The sequence below is a fragment of the Panthera tigris genome, chromosome B4, assembly GCF_018350195.1.
Source record: "Panthera tigris isolate Pti1 chromosome B4, P.tigris_Pti1_mat1.1, whole genome shotgun sequence".
NCBI lineage: Eukaryota > Metazoa > Chordata > Mammalia > Carnivora > Felidae > Panthera > Panthera tigris.
In genome coordinates, this window is record NC_056666.1 from 4,857,243 (window position 1) to 4,875,223 (window position 17,981).

A 17,981-nucleotide genomic window follows, 5' to 3' on the forward strand; every position below is an offset into this window, starting at 1 on the left:
CCACGGGAGTTGTAGTTCCGCCGCGGCCTGGCGCCGGGGAGTCCGTGCGCGCCCCGCTGGTGCTCCCGACCCGGCTTCGGCTGCAGCCCCCGCGGCGCCCCAGGGCCGCTCCGCGCTTGGGACGCCGAGTCGGGCTTCCTGCCGGAGCGGGGACGCTCCCCGTGTCTGTCACCTGAATCGCTTAGGTTCGGGAGGACCCAGCAGGCGCGCCTTTCCGAGCCTCGCGGCGGGAAAGAGCCGGTTTCCTAAGTCCAGGCGGACAACTGAATGAGCCCTTGTGCTTTGCTTTGCTTTTACAAAAGGCAGTTGCGCGATGCGGCCGGTTTAACTTTGTCCAAGTTCCTTGCGGCCTGGTCACGAGATTTCTCACCCGGTCTGACCTGTGCTGAGCCTACCTGTAGAAGTTAGCTTGGGCTGGAAAGTAAAAATACCAGAAATTACCTGATGCGGAAATACAGGAGGACTACTGGAGTGCGGAAGGTCTGATCTCTCGCTTGGACGACTCGAATGTTCCTCCGGTCCAGACCACAGGCACGCAATGAGTGGAGGCTGAACCTTGTCGGTCTGACCAGAGTTGCTGGGGAGTCACAGCCCCAGCCTTGCAAGTGACATCTCAAGCCTATTAGAGTGGCTTTGCACCCCTTTGCGTACCATAATTAGGCTTTTGCATTTTTCTTGCCAGTTTCTTGCATTCTGTATTAACCGTACGTTTAAAAAATGTGTTTGCTGCGGGATGTTATGTTTTTTCCTATGACGATGCCTTGTTTGTATGTTTGTATTTTCTTTGATTTTTATTCCTTGGCAAAGTCTCTTCTAGGTCTTAGTATAGACTGTATATTTGTGTAAGCCATATATATTTATAAACCATATATTTTTGTTTGTGTGCGTACCTACTACTTATTTGTTAAACGTTAGCAGATATTTCCTCATTAGCTTATTTTGTAAATTTTTCCTTCTTCTGTTGCTTGATTTCAGTATTACAGAAGAGCTTTAAGTGTTTATATATTCAGATACACATACTCTGAGAGTGTTCCCTCTTCATATTCAGAATGTACTTCCCTGGCAAGGGCCAGAGCAGGTATGTTATTTTTGTTCTGTTCTGCTGGTAAGTATTTAAGTCTGGAATTTTTTGCGGCGGTTAGAATCTAAGTTAATTTTCCTCCAAGTTAAAATAAATTTCTTTAAAATATTATTAAATAGTAACTTATCTATCTTTGTGTTAATTTCCTTTTATTGCATACAAGCATACTCATTTTATTGCATTTCACTTTATTGCACTTTGCAAATCTTGCCTTTTTTTTTTTTCTTAACAAATTGGAGTTGGTGACAAGCCTGTGGCAAGCATCTATCAGCACCATTTTTCCAACAGCATTTGCTCACTTTGTGTCTCAGTGTCACTTTTTGGTAACTTTTGCAGTATTTCAAATGTTTTCAGTATCATGGTGATCTATGATCAATAATCCTCGATGTTACTGTTGTATTGTTTGGAGGCGCCGTGAACCACACCCATGGAAGACCTCAAACTTACTTGATAAATGCTGTGTGCTCCACTGACAGGCTCTTTCCCTCAGTCTCCCCATCTCGGGCCTCTCTATTCCCTCAGATGCAATAATGTTGACATCAGGCCAATCAACAACCCTACGATGGCCTCTACCTGCTCAAGTGAAAGGAAGAGTCGCACATCTCTCACTTTAAATGAAAAGCTAGACATGAGTGAGCTTAGTGGGGAAAGCATGTCGAAAACCAAGACGGGCTGAAAGCTAGGCCTCTTGCAACAAACAATTAGCCAACTTGTGAAGGCAAAGGAAAAGTTCTGTTCTTTTTTTTTTTTTTTAACGTTTATTTCTGAGAGAGTGCACGTGGGGGAGGGGCAGAGAGAGGGAGACACAGAATCCAAAGCAGACTCCAGGCTCCAAGCTGTCAGCACAGAGCCCAACTCGAGGGCTTGAACTCACAGACCGCGAGATCATGACCTGAGCCTAAGTCGGACGCTCAACCAACTGAGCCACCCAGGCACCCCAGGAAAATTTCTTCAAGGAAACTGAAAGTGCTACTCCAGCAAATACAGGAATGATAAGAAAGCAAACAGCCTTATTGTTGATACAAAGTTTGGTCTAGATGAAAGAGTGAACCAGACACATTCCCTTAAGCCAAAGCCTCATCCAGAGCAAGGCCCTGACTCCTCAATCGCACAGAGAGGTGAGGATGCCGCAGAAGAAAAACTCGCAGACCTGGGTTGCCCGTCTCCCGAACAAAAACCTGCGTGGTGAAGCAGCAAGGTCCAGAAGATCTAGCAAAGAAAACAAAGTTGGCTACGCCAGCTTATCAATGTAGATAAAACAGCCTTATGTTGGAAGAAACCACCACATCAAATTAGGGTCTTCGTTTTCTTCATATGAATACCCAGAAGTGGTAGTTCTATTTTTTATTTTTTTGAGGAACCTCCATACTGTTTCCCATGATGGCTGTGCCACAGTGCGGTGTTCCCTTTCCTCTGCGTCCTCACCAATGCTTGTTATTTCTTGGGGTTTTTTGTTAATAGCTATTCTAACAGGTGTGGAGTGATATCCCATTGTGATTTTGATGATTAATGATGTCGAGCATGTTTTCGTGTACCTGTTGGCCAATTGTATGTCACCTTTGGAAAAGTGACTGTTCAGGTCCTCTGCCCGTGTTTTAATCAGCTCATTTGTTTGCTATTGAGTTGTAGGAGTTCTTTATATATTTTGGGTATTAACTCCTTATCAGATCTATGATTTGCAAATAGTTTTCTCTCATCCAATAGGTTTGCTTTTTATTTTGCTGATGGTTTCCTTTACTGTGCAGAAGTTTTACTTTTTTTAAAAAAAAAGTTTATTTATTTTGAGACAGTGATAATGCAAGTGGGAGAAGGGCAGAGAGACAGGGAGACACAGAATCCCAAGCAGTGGGGATTCTGCACCGTCAGTGCAGAGCCTGATGGCAGGACTCAAACTCATGAAACCATGAGATCACAACCCGAGGCAAAACCAAGATTTGGACACTTAACCGACTGAGCCACCCAGGCGCCCCGGAAGCTTTTTACTTTGATGTAGTTCCAGTTGTTTGTCTTTGCTTTTTGTTACCTTTGCTTGTGGTGTGAAATCCAAAAAAAAAAAAAAGAAAAAAGAAATCACCAAAATCAATGTCCAGGAACTTACCGCTCATTTTCTTCTAGCAGTTTTATGTTTCAGGTCTTAGGTCCAAGTTTTTAACCTATTTTGAGTTGATTTTTGTGTATTTTACAAGAGTGGTCCAGTTTCATTCTTTTGCATGTAGTTATCCAGTTTCCCCAACACCATTTGTCCAAGAGACTGTCCGTTGCCCATGGTATGGTCTCGGCTCATTTCTTGTGAATTGATTCACCATATACACTCACGGACTTATTTCTGGGCATGCCGTTCTGTTCCATCAATTTATGCGTCTATTTTGTTAAATTCCAGTGTAGTTAACATACAGCGATATACTAGTCTCAGGTGTAGAATACGGTGACTCAGCAGTTCTGTACATTACTCGGTGTTCACCACGATAAGTGTACTCTTGATCCCCTTCGCCTATTTCACCCATCCCCCCACCCAGTCGTCTCTGGCAACCATTGGTTCTCTGCAGTTAAGAATCTGTTTCTTGATTTGTCTTTCTCTCATTTCCTTTGTTCATTTGTTTCTTAAATACTGCATATAAGTGAAAGCATATGATATTGCCTTTCTCTTTTATTTTGTTTAGCATCATACTCTCTAACCCATTCATGTTGTTGAAAATGGCAAGATTTCACTCGTTTTGTGGCTAAATAATATTCCACTGTGTATATATACCATATATTTATCGATTCATCTATCTACAAATACTTGGGCTGCTTCCATAACTTGGCTGTTGTAAACAATGCTACTATAAGCATGCAGATACATGTATCCCTTTGAATTAGTGTTTTTGTATTTGGGGGGTAAGTACCCAGTAATGTGATTGCTGGATCATAGAGTACATCTATTTTTAACTTTTTGAGAAATCTCTATACTGTTTTCCACAGTGAATGCACCAGTTTGCATTCCCACCAACCGTGCACAGGGCTTCCTATTTCTCCAGATGGACATTTGTTATTTATTGCGTTTTTTTATTTTAGCCATTCTGATTGGTGTGAGGTGATATCTCATAGTGGTTTTGATTTGCATTTCTCTGGTGATGAGTGACGTTGAGCATCTTTTCATGTGTCTGTTGGCCATCTGCATGTATTCTTTGGAAAAATGGATGTTTATGACTTCTGCCCATTTTTGAATTTTTTTTTTTTTTTGGTGTTGAGTTGTATCAGTTTCTTATATGTTTTGTATACTAACCCATTATCAGATATGTCATTTACAAATATCTTCTATTCGGTAGGTTGCCTTTTAGTTGTATTGCTTGTTTCCCTTGCAGTGCAAAAGCGTTTATTTGATGTGGTTCCATTAGTTTATATTTGCTTTTATTTCCCATGCTGCAGGAGACATAATCTAGAAAAATATTGTTTCATCCAATGTCACACACATTGCTGTGTGTGCTGCCTGTGCTCTCTTCTATGATTTTTATGGTATCACATTTAGGTTTTTTTTTTTTTAATCCATTTTGAATTTATTTTTGTATATGGTATAAGAAAGTGATTCAGTTTCATTCTTCTGCATGTAGCTAGCTGTCCAGTTTTCCCAACATCATTTACTGAAAATTATCTTTTTTCCATCAGTTATTCTTTCCTGCTTTGTTGGAGATTAATTGACCATATAGTTATGGGATTATTTCTGGATTTTGTATTCATCTGTATTAATGTACATGGCTGTTTTTATGCCAGTTACCATACTGTCTTGATTCCTACAGCTTTGTAATAAAACTTGAAGTCAGGAATTGTGATACCTCTAGCTTCGCTTTTCTTTGCCTTTGGATATTCAGAGTCTTTGGTGGTTGCATACAAGTTTTAGGGTTGTTTGTTCTAGCTCTGTGAAAAATGCTGCTGATATTTTGATAGGGATTGTGTTGAATCTATAGATTGCTTTGGATGGTAGAGTCATCAAAACGATATTTGTTACTCCAACCTATGAGCGTGGGATGTCTTTCCATTTCTTTGCATCATCTTTAATTTCTCTCATCAGTGTTTTATAGTTTTCAGAGTGGTAGGTCTTTCACCTCTTTGAGTTTATTCCTAGGTGTTTTATTATTTTTGGTGCTATTATGAATATGATTGTTTTCTTAATTTCTCTTTCTGCAGCTTCATTCTATCATATATAAAAATGTAATGGATTTCTGTACGTTGATTTTGTATCCTGAGACTTTACTGAATTCATTGACCAGTTCTAGTGGTGTTTTGGTGGAGTCTTTAAAATTTTCTGTATATACTTTCATGCCATCTGCAAATAGTGCAAATTTTACTTCTTCCTTACAATTTGTATTCCTTTTATTCCTTTTTCTTGTGTGATTGCTGTGGCTAGGACTTCCAATATGATGGTGAATAAATGTTTTGAGTGGGTATCGTTGTCTTGTCCCTGGCCTTAGGGGAAAAGCTCTCAGTTTCTCACCATTGAGTACATTATTAGCTGTGAGTTTTTCAAACATGGCCTTTATTGTATTGAGGTATATTCCCTCTAAGCCTGCTTTGTGGAGGGTTTTCATCATGAATGGATGTTGTGCATTTTCAGCATCTATTGAAATGTCATATGGTTTTTATCTTTTCTCTTGTTGATGTGATGTGATGTAGCATGTTGATTGATTTGCACATACTGAGCCACTTGGCACCTGGAAATAAATCCCACATGATCGTGGTGAATGACTTTTTGGGTGTTCTAATGGATTTGGTTTGCTAGTATTTTGTTGAGGATTTTTACATCAATGTTCATCAGATATTAGCCTCTACTTCTCTTTTTTTCGTGGTATCTTTATCTGGTTTTGGTAACAGAGTAATGCTGGCCTCATAGGTTGAATTTGGAAGTTTTCCTCCCTCTTCAATTATTTGGAATAGTGTCAAAAATAGGTAATAACTCTTCTTTTAAATGTTTTATAGAGGGGCACCTTGGTGACTCAGCCAGTTGAGCATCCAGCTCTCGGCTTTGGTTCAGGTTATGATCTCAGGGGTTTGAGCCATGCATCAGGCTCCGAGCTGGCAGTGCAGAGGCTGCTTGGGATTCTCTCTCTCTCTCTCTCTCTCTCTCTCTCTCTCTCTCTCTCTCTGCCCCTCCCCCACTCAAGCTGTCTCTGTCTCTCCCCAAATAAATAAACTTAAACTACTTTCTTAAAATTAATTAATTAACTAATTGAATGTTTGATAGAATTCTCCAGTGAAGCCATCTTGTCATGACTTTGTTTGTCGGGAGTTTTTTGATTACTGATTCAATTTCATTGCTGGTAATCAGTCTGTTCAAATTTTCTTCCTGTTTCGATTTTGGCAGGTTATATGTTTCTAGGAATTTATCCATTTCTTCTAGGTTGTCTGATTTGTTGGTCAATAGTTTTTCATGATATTCTCTTATAATCGTTTGTATTTTGTGGTATTGGTTGTTAATTCTCTTTCATTTCTGATGTTGTATATTTAAGTCTTTTTTTTTTACGAGTCTGGCTAAAGGATTATCAATTTTGTTGGTCTATTCAACAAACCAGCTTCTGGTTTCATTGATTTGTTCTTTTGTCTTTTTAGTTTCCATTTCATTTATTTCTGCTCTAATCCTTATTATTTCCTTCATCCTGCTACTTTTGTGTTCCGTTTGTTCTTTTTCTAGCTCCTTTGGATGTAATGTTAGGTTGTTTGAGATTTTTCTTGCTTCTTAAGGCAGGCCTGCATTGTTATAAATCTCCCTCTTAGAACCACTTTGTCTGTATCCCAAAAGTTTTCAACTGTTGTGTTTTCATTTATATTTGTTTCCATGTATTTTTCATTTCTTCTTTGATTCCTTGGTTGTATCATTTTTTGGTTAGTAGCACATTGTTTATTTTCCATGTATTCTCTTTCCATTACTTTTTCCCTGTGGTTGATTTCTAGCTTCATAATGTTGGTCACTATGGTCAGAAAAGACGCATAATATGACTTTTGTCTTTTGAAATCTGTTGAGGCTTGTTTTGTGGCCTAACATGATCTACCCTAGAGACTATTCATGTGCACTTGAAAGAATGCGTATTCTCCTCTTTTAAGATGGCATGTTCTGAATATATCTGTTAAATCCATCTGGTGCAATGTGCCATTCAAAGCCACGGTTTCCTTGTTGCTTTTCTGTTTGGATGATCAGTCCGTTGATGTAAATGGGACGTTAACATCAAGTACTAGTATTGTATTACTATAGATTAGTTCCTTTATGTTTGCCACTAGCTGCTTTATGTATTTGGGTTCTTCCATGTTGGGTGCATAAATATTCACAATTGTTATGTGTTCCTGTTGGCTTGTTCCCTGGATGATTATATAGAGAGTGTCCTTCTTTGTCTCTTGGTTATAGTCTTTGTTTTAAAGTCTATTTTGTCTGGTATAAGTATTGCTACCCCATATTCTTTTCACATCCCATGCATGATAAATGCTTCTCCATCACTTCCCTTTCACTCTGCATGGATGTTTAGGTCAGAATTGAGTCACTTGTAGGCAGCATATGTGTGAATCTTACTTTTTATCCATTCCATCACCCTATGTCTTTTGATTGGAGCACTTAATCCATTAACATTCAAAGTAATTATTGATAACTATGTATTTATTGCCTTTCGTTACTTGTTTCCAAAGGTCTTCTCTGTCCCTTTCTTCCCTTGCTCTCTTGTTTCATAATAAAGTGGCTTCCTTTAGTTATATAATTGGCTTCCTTCCTCTTTATTATTACACATCTATTTCTGGTTTTTGAATTGGGGATACCATTAGGTTTGCATATAATATCTTCTGCATATAGTAGTATATATTAAGTTGATGGTCACTTAAGTTTGAACCTGTTCTTTTTTGGGGAGATGTACCAAATTCCTTAATTTAAAGGAATGGTATAAATGAAAGAAGTTAAGTAGATGTTTTGGTACAACTCATAGAAAAGAGAACCCATTCTTTACTGTTCTCCCTCCCATCCCCATGTTTTAAGTATATGGCATCATACTTTACATCCTTTTATTTTGTGAGCCTCTTGACTGATTCTTATGGATATACTTAATTTTCCTGCTGTGATCCTTCCTACTTTTCTTACTCCTGCTTATGTTCTTTCCACTCAGAGTCGCCTTTAACATTTCTTGCACAGCTGGTTTAGTGTTGGTAAATTCCTTTAACTTTTGTGTTTCTGGGAAACTCTTTATCTCTTCCTCTATGCTCAATGATAGCCTTTGGATACAGTATTCTTGGCCGCAGATTTTCCCTTTCGGCACTTCAAATATATCATGCCACTCCCTTCTGGCCTGCCAACTTTCTGTTGAAAGATCCACTGATAGACTTATAGGGTTTCCTTCATATGTAACTGTCATCTTTTCTCTTGCTGCTTTTTAAAAAAAATTTTTTTTTAGTGTTTATTTATTTTTGAGAGAGAGTATAAGATGGGTAGGGGCAGAGAGACAGAGGGAGACACAGAATCTGAAGCAGACTCCAGGCTTTGAGCTGTCAGCACAGAGCCCTACGTGGGGCTCAAACCCACGAACTGTGAGATCATGACCTGAGCCGGAGTCAGATGCCTAATCGACTGAGCCACCCAGGTGCCCTTCTCTTGCTGCTTTTAAGATTTATTTCTTTATTACTACTTTTTGCCATTTTAAGTACCATATGTCTTGGTGTGGACCTTTTTGGGTTGATTATGTTGCAGGCTCTCTGGGTCTCCTAGATCTGGATTTCTGTTTCCTTCCCCATATTGGTACTCTTTTCAGCTGTTATTTCTTCAAGTAATTTTTCTGTCCCCTTTACTCTCTCTTCTTCTTCTGGGATCCCTATAATGTGAATGTTATCATGTTTGATGGTGTCACTGAGTTCCCTAAGTCTATTGTCACTTTGCATAATGTTTTTTCTCTTACTTGCTCAGCTTGAATATTTTCCATCACTCTGTCCTCCAGGTCGCTGATTCATTATTCTGCTCCCTCTTGTCTACTGTTTATTCCACCTAGTGAATTTTAATTTCATGTATTGTGTTCTTTGTCTCTGGTTGCTTCTTTTTTTTTTTTTTTTTTTTTTTTTTTTTTTTTTTTTATTTTTTTTTCAACGTTTTTTATTTATTTTTGGGACAGAGAGAGACAGAGCATGAACGGGGGAGGGGCAGAGAGAGAGGGAGACACAGAATCGGAAACAGGCTCCAGGCTCCGAGCCATCAGCCCAGAGCCTGACGCGGGGCTCGAACTCACGGACTGCGAGATCGTGACCTGGCTGAAGTCGGACGCTTAACCGACTGCGCCACCCAGGCGCCCCTCTGGTTGCTTCTTTTTATCTCTTTATTATGGGTCTCATCAGGTTCACCACGCTTTTCTCAAGTCCAGTGAGGATCTTTATGACCATTACTTCAAAGTCTCTATCATATTACTTGTCTCCATTTCACTTAGGTCTCTTGCTGTGATTTTTCTTTTTCTTGCATCTGGGACATGTTGCTGTGTCTCCTCTTTCTCTTTATGTCTGTTTCTATATGTCAGGAAATTCAGTTACATCTCCCTATTCTTGAAAGCAATGGCGTTATGAAGAAGGGTTCTGTAGTACCCTAAAGTGTAGTATCCCCTGTGCACCAGGACCTGGTACTTCTAGGGTGTCTCTTAGGTGTGTTGTGTTACCCTACTTGTGGTTGGGCCACTTTTTCCTCCAGCCCGATTGTCTGCAGTGGCTCTCTTTGCCTGTTGTGAGCAGTGTTTGGTCCCTGTGGTGTTAGTGGGTCAGTCTGGGGCTGCCGTGGGCTTGAGTTGAGTCAGACCAGGCATTAGCCTGAGATGCAGTGGCATTAAACTCCAGGGTGCTTTTCCTGTGTTGTCCCCTGGGAAGCTTTCGTTGGTGTGCGGGGCCTCTAGTCAGACCAGATGTCTGCCATTAACACACTGCTGGGCCCCAGTCTGACTGCTATGTGTGTTCACCTTTCCCTCTCCCCGGGGCAGGAATCACGGTATAGTGGTGTTGGCCCTTGTTGGAGCTTTCGCACACTGCCAGGCCTGTGAGCCATCCTGGATGGCCTCTGGCCAAGAGTGTTTTAGAGGGCAGATCATCAACACGCACGGGCTGGCAGGGCAGTGTTGTGACATACTGCACGCCACTGGTCCTCTGCAGGAGGGGCCCTGCTACACTGGGAATGAGACAGGCCTGGCTGGGGGTGGGAGGGTTGGATCTGCCGAAGCATGCATTTCCCGTGGTGTGAATAAGTTGTATAGTGAGTGCAGGGAAACCGGGTCCCATAGGTGGCTGTGTGTTTATGGTAGGAGGTGCTGTGGGGGATGGGAGAAGGAGGGAGCTCCTGCCAGCTCCTTTGTTCCTGGAGAATCCCCCAAGGATCTCTGCCTCTCTGGGAGTTGCTCTGAGATTAGTAAGTAACATTCCCTTCTGTATGCCCCAAGAAATTTTCAAATTGCTGCTTCTTGTCTACATCTCTACAGGGTGTTTGTTGTGCTGCCTCTTTAAGGGTGGGCACTCAGTTGCCTCCTGCTCTCTGGGCTCGCCTTGATCCAGCCTGCTTATTTTTAAAATCCCATGTTTTAAGTCCAGTTTGACAGTGCACCTCTCTGCACCTGTGGGGCCCTCCCTCCCACGGATAGTCCCTGGGGTCTGTCTAGCTCCCCACCCATCCCTGCCCTTCCCTACCCTCTTGATGTGGACCCTTCTCTACATTTAGTTGTGGAGTTTGGTTTGCCAGTCTTTGGGTCCTTTTGTGGGTGATACACACTAATGTGAGTGTCCTCTAGTTGTATCCATGAAACAAGGTGAGCTCAGGGTCCTCCTGCTCTGCCATCTTCCCAGCGATCCCTCTACGTGTTTGTCTTCATGCTAATTTTATAGCGTTTTAATGACCACGGATTGTGTAATATAGTTTGAAGTCAGGAAGTGTGATACCTCCCCCTTTGTTGTTGTTCCTTAAGGCTGCATTGACTCTTCAGGGTCCTTTTTTGGTTTCAGACCGATATGAGGCTTGTTCTATTTCTGTGAAATGATGCCACTGGAATTTTGATAGCAATTGCACTGAAGCTATGGATGCTGTGGGGAGGATGGGCATTCTAATGATATCCTTCAGTCCATGAGTATGAAATACCTTTCCATCTATTTGTGTCTTTCTTTCTCAGCTTATCTCATAAGTGTCATAATTTTCAGTGTACAGGTCTTTGACCTCCTTAGTTCAATTTATTCCTTGGTATTCTTTTTGATGGAATTGTAAATGGGATTGTTCGGTTCTTTTTCTGATAGTTTGTCATTTGTGTATAGAAATGCAACAGATTGCTGTAGAATGATTTTGTATCCTGAAACTGTACTGGATGCATTCTAGCAGATTTTCTGTGGAATACTTTATGGTGTTCGTATCGTGTCATCTGAAAATGCCTTTTACTTTTCTTGCCTATTCGTTCTGGCTAGGACTTCCAATACTACTTTAAATAAAAGTGGCAAGAGATGGGCATCCTTGTTTCTAATCTGAGAGAAAAACCTTTTGGCTTTTCAGTGTTGAGTATATGTTAGCTGTAGGCGTGTCACATGTGGCCTTCATTATGTTGAGGTATGTTCCCTGTATACTCACTTCATTACGAGTGTCTGATTATCTTTCAAATCTATGGGAAGACTCTCTATGATATAATAAAAGTTCTATTCATTTAGCAAATATTTACTGATCGCCTCTTTTTTAAGTAGGTAGTTTTTAAACTAACCACTACATTTTTAACATAAATGTCCTTTTATAAGATCATAACTTTTTTCCTTTGAAATAAGACAGCTATTTGGAAAATGGTGCATTAGGGACTCTCACACATCATGAACTAAGAAGTCTTAAAGAGTTAGATTGCCTGCCAGATAACTTTCTGTGAAGTGGCAATTAAGTCGGTAATAAAACAGCATGATAATGTGGAATGTAAAAGAACTTTCCAGAAACAGATTCACTTACATGAGGGAACCTGGTGTTCAGTAGAGGGAGCATCCATGGGAAAGACTGACGTATTTAATAAATTGTATTGAGTCAAATGTCTATGTGAAGAAACATAAAATCACATCATACATGAAAATTAACTCCAGATTAAAAAGCCAAGTGTGAAAAACAACAACGTGAGTATAACATAGAAAAAAAAAAAAAAAAAAAAAACTGTCCTGACACTATGATAGGGAAGAATTTCTTTTTTTTTTTTAATGTTTATTTATTTTTTGAGAGACAGAGACAGAGCATGAGCTGGGGAGGGGACAGAGAGAGAGGGGGAGTCACAGATTCTGAAGAAGGCTCCAGGCTCTGAGCTGTCAGCACAGAGTCCGACACAGGGCTTGAACTCATGAACCATGAGATCATGACCTGAGCTGAAGTCGGCGACCTAACTGACTGAGCCACCCGGGAAGAATTTCTTAAGACACAAAACACACAAGCCTAAAGGAAAATATTGGTCGTGAAAAGTATTGCAGTCAAATAAAAAGCTTTTGTATGACAAAAGACCCCATAAACAGAGAAGATAAACCACAGTTAGAAAGAAGATAGTTGCAATCCATGTAGTCAACAAGATTGATCCGTGGTATAACATAATGACGTTCTACAGATCCATGAGAAAGAGATAAGCCAATCAAGTATACGGATGGACAAGTCACAGAGAAAGAAATCATTTGATATGCCAGTGAGATGCCACTTTATACCCATTCGGCTGGGTTTAAAAGTTTAAAGTCTGACAATAAGGAGGGTCAGTGAGGCTGTGAGGAAACACGAACTCTTGTACATAACTAGTAGGAGGGCCAAATGGTATCACCACTCTAACAAAGCCTAGGAAATCCGAAGAGGCACACACCTAAGGCTCTTTGGGGAAACTCCTGGCTTCAGCGTCTTGTCCCGGAATAATTATTAGTAAGCCTTCCTTTCATCTCCCGAGTGTCCTGGGCCACAGGGTAAATTATATGGTCACTCTATACACACCCTATGGTGACGCACTTCTGCCTCTCTGCCAAGTGTGCTGTGAGAGATGTGCAGAAATCTGCACTGTGGCACTGTTTTCAACAGAAAATCTAGAAGCCATCTAATTGTAAGGGAATGAATGAATTGTGTTATTTTATTAATAAATAAAATAAAAATATAATATATATAAATATAAATATATAAATATAAATATTTACATATATATAAATATAAATATATAAATATAAATATTTACATATATAAATATATATAAATATTTATATATAAATATAAATAAAATAAAATAGTTTATTAATAAAACAAACATTTACATGCATCAACCTGGATATATATTTTAACAGTGTTTAAATGTCTTTAAAAAATATTTATTTATTTAGAGAGAGAGCACTGGTGGGAGAGGACCAGAGAGAGAGGGAGACGCAGAATCCGAAGCAGGCTCCAGGCTCTGAGCTGTCAGCACATAGCCTGACCCGGGGCTCGAACCCACGAACCGTGAGATCATGACCTTAGCTGAAGTCAAACGCTTAACTGACTGAGCCACCCAGGCGCCCCATAAATGTTTTCAAATTTTAAAAAACATTTTATTTTTAATCTCTACACCCAATGTGGGGCTTGAACACACAACCCTGAGGTCAAGAGTCCCAGACTCTACCAACTGAGCCAGCCAAGCACCCCAAAACTGCTTCTAAAGTTTGAGTAAAAAAGGGACGGGCAAGAATACAAGAATATTATCAGTATGATGCCATTGTGTAAAAACACACTTTCATGTATGCCCCAAAAGAACAGGAATATGCAGAGGAATGATAACCCCTCCATTTCAAGATAATGTTTCCCTAGAAGAGGAGAAGTACTTTGTACAATTTTAGTGCTAAGAATGGAGGGGTATCTTAAATACAACATAAAATTAGCATCTTTTTAATCTTCATGTAAGTACATAAATATCAATATTTCTATTTTTGTATGTTTGAAATACTTCACAATTAAAAATAAACATCTTTGTCCCCGAATTCGCCAAAGAAATACGTAAGGCATACTGAATGAAGTGTTTTTAAATGCCAAAAAAATAGAAAGTATAAGATGAAGTATTGACAGAAGTCTAGGCCAAACATATCTGTCCCATTAGTAGCTAGAGGCTAAATTGCCCAGCTTCCAAAACAAAATAAAACCTAAAAAATTGAGAAGTCTAGAAAATAGATAAATGGTTGGTTTATTTAGTACATTATTAGCTGTAGCAAACAATTAAAGAACAAACTCACAAATGGTAAACCTAAAACAGACTGTGGTGTTGGGTTGTGGTTGTACTGGATCAAACACGGATTGAATGTTTACTATGCGCTAATTGCTTTCCGAACGCTGCTGTTAACACTCATGAAACCCTACCCAGCAGGATTCTGACATGTTGACTTTCCCAAGGTCACACATAGTAAGGGTCAGAGCTGCGATTATAGCTCAGGTTAGTCTGGGTCCAAAGCCTCGGTGGAGTTTACGAAGCTTCACTGAAGAGGTTACAAAATTAGTCAGCCATAACGTGCGCAGACTATTCCCGCTTCAGAATCACAACTGCGTGAAGCAAACACAAGAATTAACAAATTATGTATCCTAATGAAGGGTAATTTAATTCTAATTTTAACTATTAAATGACAATATTTAATATTAAGTAGAAAGTTAGAGAAACCTATTATGAAGCCATCACTTTACAGTTCTGCTGGCAGATGTATAAAGTAGGAAACTTTTAAAGTAAGCTCCATGACCAAGGTGGGGCTTGAACTCAGGACCCCAAGATCCAGAGTTGCGTGCTCTACCACTGTGCCAACCAGGTGCCCTAAATTAGGAAACTTCTAAAAATCAACTTGGCATTACATATCAAGAGAGTCTTTAGAAACTTCACACCCAATGTCTGATATCTGGGAATCTACTAAAAATACCAGGGACACCTGGATGGCTCAGTTGGTTAAACATCTGACTCTTGATTTTGGCTCAGGTCATGATCTCATGGTTTGTGAGTTTGAGCCGCACATCTGGTTCCGCATCAGCACAGAGCCTGCTTGGGATTCTCTCTCTCTCCCTCTCTCTCTCTCTCTCTCTCTCTCTCTGCCCCTCCCCTGCTATGCGCACATGCTCTCTCTCTTTCCCACTTTCTTTCTCTCTCAAAATAAACTTTAAAAATAGCAAATATAGAATAAGATATTCACTGCATGATTATTACAGTAAAAAGTTGTTACATTTCAACACAAAGTAATGGGCAAGTGGTTTATACTAAGGGATCTTTAAAAATGTTTGGAGCCAATATAAAATAACTTGAAAAATTATAAGATTAGGTTAAAAATCAAAACCAAAAATGTGAAGATTATATGATTACATCTGTATTTTAAAATAATACCAAATTATAGGGGAAAAAATCTCAAACCAGCCTATTAACAGTAACGGGTGGGAATAGTTTTTGAGGGGGCGATGTGTTCTTTCTACTTTTCTCTGCTTTTCATGTTGACTATAAAACATACTATCTTCATAACTTTTAAAACCATACAGCAGATTGTAGGTTTTATAACTTGGTAGGGTAAGTCTACCTTTTCCTTTTTAAGATGTTAGCGCTCTCGTTCGCTCATTCTTCCAAATGGTAAGGGTTAAGGGTGTCAGGTAAATATTAGGATTATGTTGCCACCCAGGAGAAGGAGCACCCACCTGAGCAAAGTTCACACCATGTTAGCCTGAAGCATCAGAGATCCCCGACAAAGCCTAAGGGAGTGATTTCCCCTCCCTTTCTGCATAAGCAAAAGCAATGGGCCGGGCGGCAGTCACATAAAGCTTTAAAGGACTTGCTTTAGGGTGCCCAGTGCAGGAATGACTTCATCCCTCTGAATTTAACCTGATACTCGGGAATGAATGTGATACCTTTTCATTTATTCACTTTTATTTCTCCAGGTAGGATTCTTTGGTTTCCTCTGAATACATTTCCTCTGAGTCATGGTTAAATTCCTGAGAATGGACTTATGTTTTCTTATGACTCATCTATTTAACAAATACTTTGTTCTTGGAGCCTGTAACATAGAAATACAGCGTACTTCCCACTGGCATTCTGGGCTAGGGAGACATTTACCAAATATATTAGGGTACGAAGAATCCCCAAAACACGATCACCCCAAGACTATTTTTTTACCCTCCCCCTGACAGGAGGAGGCAGGCTAGCAGTCTGGCTGGCAAGTGGCTCTGCTCCAAAAGTTTCCAGAAACCAGTTCCTTCTATTCTGCTGTCCTTCCATATTTTGCCTATCGTAAATACTGCTGTTATGAGCATAAGGGTGCATGTATCCCTTTGAATTAGTATTTTTGTATTTGGGTGAATGCCTAGTGGTATGATTGCTGGATCATAAGGTAGTTCTATTTTTAACTCCATCCTGTTCACTCCGCTCCACAGTGGCAGCACCAGTTTGCATTCCCACCAACACTGCTTTCTCCACATCCTCGCCAACACCTGTTGTTCCTTGTGTTGTTGATTTTAGCCATCCTGACAAGTGCGAGGTGCCATCTCATCGTGGGTTTGATATGCATTTCCCTGATGATGAGTGATGTTGAACATCTTTTCGTGTGTCTCTTGCTCACCCCGATGTTTTCTTTGGAGAAATTTCTGTTCATGTGGTCTTCCCAATTTTTAATTATTTGGTTTTTGTTGAGTTTATAGGTTTTTAATACATTTTGGATAGTGACCCTTCATGAGATATGTCATTTGCAAATACCTTCTCCTATTCAGTAGGTTGCCTTTTAGTGTTTTTTTTTTTTATTGTTTCCTTGGCGGTGCAGAAGTTTTTTATTTTGATGGGGTCCCAATAGCTTATTTTTGCTTTTATTTCCCTTGCCTCAGGAGACATATCTAGAAAAAAGTTGCTACAGCTAATGTCGAAGAAGTTACGGGCTGTATTCTCTTCTAGGAAGAGATTTCATGGTTCACATTTAGGTCGTTAATCCATTTTGAGTTTATTTTTGCAGAGAATGGAAGAGAGTAGTCTAGTCTCATTCTTTTGCATGTAGCTGTTCAGTTTTTCCAACATCATTTGTTGAAGAAACTGTCTTTTTGCAATTGGATATTCTCGTCCGAGTTGTAAAACATTAATTGACCTTATGGGTCTAAGTTCCTTTCTGGGTTTTCTATTCTGTTTCATTGATCTATGTCTCTCTTTTTATGCCAGTACCATACTGGTTTGATTACTACAGATTTACAATAGAACTTGAAGTCTGGGAATTCTGATGCCTCCAGCTTTGCTTTGCTTTTTCAAGATAGCTTTGGCTAGTTGGGGACTTTTGCAGTTACAAACAAATTTTAGGATTGTTTGTTCTAATTCTGAGAAAAATGCTGCTGGTATTTTGACAGAGATTGCGTCAAGTGTATAGATTGCTTTGGGTCGTGAAAACATTTTAGCAATACTTGTCCCTCGCAACCAAGAGCATGGAACGTCTTTTCATTTCATTGTATCATCTTCTATTTCTTTCAATAATGTTTTATAGTTTTCAGAGTACAGATATTTCACCTCTTTGGTTAGGTTTACTCCTACGTGTCATTATTTTTGGTGCAATTGTAGATGGGCTGATTCCTTATTTTCTCCTCTATGGCTTCATTATTGATGTGTAGAATTGTAACAGATTTCTGTATGTTGATTTTGTATCCTGAGACTTTACTGTATTTATCAGTTCTGGGAGTTTTTTGGTGGAGTCTTTTGGGTTTTCTGTACATAGTACCATTTGTTCTGTAAATAATGAAAGTTTTAGTTCTTCCTTACTGATTTGGATGCCTCTTATTTCTTTTTGTTTTCTGATTGCTGTGGCTAGGGCTTCCAGCACTATGGTGAATAAAAGTGTTAAGAGTGGGCATCCTTGGGGCACCTGGGTGGCTCAGCCAGTTAAATGTGTGACTTCAGCTTTGGTCATGATCTCACAGTTCATGAGTTCGAGCCCTGAGTTGGGCTCTGTGCTG